This window comes from Cebus imitator, unplaced genomic scaffold (assembly GCF_001604975.1).
Source record: "Cebus imitator isolate Cc_AM_T3 unplaced genomic scaffold, Cebus_imitator-1.0 Scaffold37, whole genome shotgun sequence".
NCBI classification, from domain to species: domain Eukaryota; kingdom Metazoa; phylum Chordata; class Mammalia; order Primates; family Cebidae; genus Cebus; species Cebus imitator.
Window position 1 is genome coordinate 648,034 of NW_016107352.1, and position 5,192 is coordinate 653,225.

Here is a 5,192-nt window from a genome sequence, read left to right on the forward strand (position 1 = left end):
TTTTTGGGGGTATTTTATTTTGTCAATAAAATATCTCTTGTATTAGAAATTACAACAGAAATTATTAAGTCAGTATAATCTACCTTTAAATAATAATAACATATGACCTCACGGTCTGCATAAGAACCTTATAAAAGTCATAACAGTATAATTCCATTTATTTTCCCTATTTTTTGTTCTCAGGTTATCATAATTTACTTCCAAATATGCTCTACTGTCCAATTTTTTTTTTTTACTATTTTTAAAATAAACAAGTCCTTTAAAATTTATAAATGTAACTAAATTTAAAATAAATATAATCAAGGTAATTTAAAGTTTTTTTATGTTTACTCAGCTATTTACTTTTTTGATACCTTCATGCATTTCTAAAAATTTTGGTTTTCTTTCTTTCAACCTAAATAACTTATTTTTCTATTTATTAATGTACTGTATATTAATGTATTAGAGTGTAGATTTGCTGGAGATAAACTATCTTAACTTTTGGCTATCTGATAATACCTCTTTTGCTTTCATAGTTTAAAGATATTTTCACTGGAGATAGTATCTTAGATTTTACAGTATTTATTTATTTATTTGTGTTTAGCATTTAGTTATCATTCCATATGCATCTGGCTTTTATTATTTCTGCTAAAATGGTAGCCACCATTTATATTATTTTCTTCCCATATATAATGAGCCTTTTGTTCTTTGGCTATTATTACAAATTGTTATTTATTTTGATTTTCAGGAACCTGATTATTCTGTAGATAGGCATAGTTTTCTTGGTATTTATCCTTTTTGCCTTGTTGAGCATTTTGGACCAGTGGGTTGATGTCTTTCCCTAGTTTTTTAACGTGTCATTCATTACCTCATTATTCTGCCTCATCCTCTCTCTTTTTGAGGGGACTACAATACATGTAACTGTTACGTTATGTTTACTTTTTCATTTTTAAGTTTTAGTTGGGATTCTTCCTATTTAACTGATCTTCAAGCTTTCTGATAGTTTTCTTTATTGTTAAGTTATTAAATATTTTGTTTTGGACATGGCACTTTTCATCATTATTATCCCTTTTTGTTTGATACAGGGTCTTGCTCTGTCACCCAAGCTGGAGTGCAATGGTTCCATCATGGCTCACTATGACCTCTGCATCTTGGGCTCAAGTGATACTCCTACCTCAGCCTCCTAGGTAGTTGGGACCACAGGCATGCACCACCACACTTGGCTAATTTTTATATTTTTTGTAGAGATGGGGTTTTGCCATGTGTCCCAGGCTGGTCTCAAATTGCTGGACTTAAACAGTACACTCACTGGGTCTCCGAAAGTCCTGGGATTACATCCTATTTTTTGGGAGCCACTGGGTCTATCCTATTTTTTTTTTTATTATACCTTTTATCTCCCTGATAAATTTTCCCACCTCTTTACACATTTCATTAACCTTTTCTTCTGGAACCTCTCACATTTTAGTCACAAGTATTTTAAAGCCCATGTCAATAATTTCATGGTCTTGAAAATCTCTGGGTCTGCATTTATTAGCTGTTTCTTCTGAACAAGTGTCTAGTTTTGTTATTTTTACATGTGTCCTACAGTGTTTTATTGTATACTGATAAGTTTGTATAAGTATCAGTAGAGATAGAAGTACAGTAAATTGTATTTACCTTCAGAAAGGGCACACCACCTTTTTCAGACTACTAAAGAGGTGTCTAAGTCATTCTGATTTGTAGATGTATGGATCTGAAATTTGTTTTGTCTTTATTACTGACTTTAAGCACTTTTAGGCTAGTAACAGCACATTCCTTTTAGTGAGATCTAGGAAATGTGTACTAACAACATTCTGAAAAATTACCTGGTTTCCAGTCAAGCTACCAATTTTTGTAAATATGAGAAATATTTTTACACTTTCTGTCTCAGCTGCTAGAATTTGGAGGAACTGTGGAGTTTTTTGTTTTGTTTTGTTTTTACTTTCCAGCCCTACCCCTTGCTTGCTGGGCTGTAGTGTATCTTTTTTGAGCACTGAGGTCTCCCCAAGACCTTCAGAGAGCAAATGCTCTTCACTCTATGATGGTCTAGACTTCCCTGAATGTGTTTCTTTCAGTTATATGGGTGTGTTTCCAGTCTTTCATGTTTGAAAGCCTCAAGTTACTGGTAACAACCTTTTTTTTTTTAGCTTTCTTTTCTTGACCTCCAGCCTGCTAAGGTTGCTGCTTCAAATATACAGGAAACCCTGCACATTTGAGGAAGAATTTCTCTGAACTTCCCTTCCCTTCCTTCCCTGCCTCTGGAGAATAGTATAATATTGCTGAATATTTGGTGAAGAGCTGAGGGAAATAACTGGCAGGTGGTAACATATATAGCTGAGTTTTTTTTTTTTTTTGGACAATCTCAGTTGTTTTCCTAACTCTTTTATGGCATGTTCTTCTTTCTCTCATTATTATTTTCAGAATATAAATGTCTTGTCACTTTTTGTCGTTTAATTCATTTGTATTTCTTTAACTCTGTATGATTTTAAAACTTGTCCCATTCGTTTTGTGTTGATGTTGAGTGTTAGGTAAGCATTATAGTTTCTTGCAACTTGATAAATCTGAATAATAAGAAACAAGGAAGCTCCATATTTCAAATTAAATAAGTCTCATAGTAAAGATGATGTGAATTAATAAAACTTGGGATGTTAGAATTGGAAAGTATTTGTACATATTAAAGGGATTTGAGTGTACAAGGAAATCTGAAACTAACCTCTAACCTTTAATCTTTTTATTTTTATTTTTTTAATGTTTAATTTTATTTATGCTTGCCTTGGGATGGAGACTAGATCATTCAGTAAAAACATACAGTAAAACCAATATGTCTTATAATGTACAACTTTTAAATTACAGTAATGAGGTATCATAATTACTTCCATGCACATAAGTCTAATATTTTTTTACAAACACAATCAGGACTTCTAGGAGCATTTTATAATAACGTAATTCCTAATTAATTTTTCTTTGTAGATAGGTCAAGCACCTCCAAAATACAAATTCCTATATACAGTAAGTACATTACTTAAGATGAACTCTTAAGTAAATTAAGTACATGGATAGTCTTAAGATAAACTGACATCATATATTCATCTAGTTATGCAACAAACCATAGTGCCAAATGGAAAAAGTGTATTTTCAAATAAGTTTTAAAAACTAATTTAATTTTTATAATTAAATACAGAAAATATACTGATTTGCTAAAATAAATAAGATGTGATGCCTTAACACTTCACTATAAAGAATGCATGCCAGAACATTTATAAACAGCGAATGAGTCTTATTAAGAATAGTTTATGACAATAAATGCTGGCTAAATAAAAGTGCATATTGTGAAGCACTATGGGTGGTATATGTTTTGCCACATACTTTTGTTACCTTGAGGTAGATAAGACATATGTACCAAATTTGGCATTCATTTTCAGTTGCTGCTGGTATCATGTGTTTTAAGCAATGTGTACAGTATGAAAAACTTGAAAATATGAATGAAAAAGTCTTAGAAAAAAATAGATATTTTCATGCAATTATGTACAGTCTCAATGTGTAAATTTCAAGGCAAGGTTTGTTTCCTGTAAAACAGATCATTGTTCTATGAAAGAGTGTTCTTTACTTGTCTTAGTGCATTACTTTTGTCTCCTCCTGTGTTGCATTATTTTGCTCGTCTTATTTTTGTGTGCAAATGACATGCCAGTTAAAATGAAAACTATCTCACATGTAGAAAAAGAAAGTCGGGATTTTAAAAACCAAAAACTAATAAAAATCCTTACTAAATGACACCATCTGATTCAAATAAAAAATGACTTAAACACTAGTAATATAAAAAGACAAAACACATTTCATGAAGAATACAAAGATAAATGTCTGCTGAGTGTTTTAGTTCAGATTTTTCAGAATGCTGCCATATGTTTTATGAGGAATTTGGGGGAAGATTTCATACCAGAAGGTTAACACCTTCTCGTTAACATGTGACCTGTATTGACTTAAGTGCCGGATGCCTATGGACTCAAGCTGCTTGTTAAAGAGGGACTCTCCATTGTTGTTCAGAAATCCTTCCTCATTTCCTCTCTCCCCAAGCTTCCCATCCTCTGTCGGCTCAGTTTCTAGCATTTCAGTATCTTCTTTCTGCGAAAGAACTTGTCCAAATAACTAGTGTGTTTTACTTCACAAAATGTTCATCCTTCCTTACCTCACAAAACTGATTTATGAGAAAACAGTCCTCCCCACCACTCACAAACTGGCTGTCCCAAGAAGATTGGTACAAGGCTTCTAATTGAGCCAGATTTGCCATTCCTTTTTCCTGTTTTCCTTGGCTTACTGACTTTAATATCAAACTTTTCAATTACAGTTGGGACACTGAGCTATTCAAGTCATTTAATTTATCAACAATATCAGTAGGCTTATGTTGGGAACTAAGTTCCTTCAATAAAAGAATCAAAATTGAATCTCTGATTCTTTTCCCTTTCTTTTCTAGCCAGTTGTTGTGATGCTTCCTCTAGCGCTGCTTGGGCTTTAACCAATCCATTCCTTTCACATTTTGATTTGCCTTTTTTATCATATTTTTCTTTGCTTTGTTATTTCCAATTGGAAAGATCTGTAATAAGCTTGGGTTCATACTAATGGTTAACTTCACTCCCTCTCAAAACTAAATTATCTAAATGTGGTAACGACTTCATTTTGTAGTTACAAGTATGGCTACACTCCAGATTACAATGTTTGTTTTGATGATGATCTCGGTACTGCCAACAAGGCTCAGTAGAGTAATTGTTATCAAAAGCAGGATCCTCCAGATACTTTTCCCAATCTCCATCCAAATATTTTCAGGGATCAACTTGTACTTCCTCTTCATCAGTGACATCAGACAGAGCTCTTGGATCAAGCTGAAATTCATCAATATCAAAGTTGTTATGTATAGGCTAATTATGCTCTGAAAACTGACAATCATGGTACCTTTCCCAGTTATAATGTGACTGTGAGTTTCATCCATAGGCAATATGTTATCAACTTCATCTTCAATAGGAAAAGGATAGCTTGAAATTGGCTCATCCATTGGAAAAGAATATATGCTCAAGTAAGGATGAGAGAGCACTTCAGCTATTAACCGATTCATGGGGCTAAATGTCAAAACTGTGTCCCAGGAAATTCAGTGTTTCTTGACTAATTCCTGGAAGCAGCTGAGTTAAAGGTTTATGTGGCTCAGT

The 5,192-nt window shown here is 33.0% G+C and overlaps 1 pseudogene; it reads right to left on the reverse strand.

Annotated features, from left to right (window-relative positions):
• Window positions 1–3,867: 3,867 nt before the first annotated feature.
• Window positions 3,868–5,192, reverse strand: part of LOC108301809 — a 108,843-nt pseudogene continuing 107,518 nt past the window's right edge.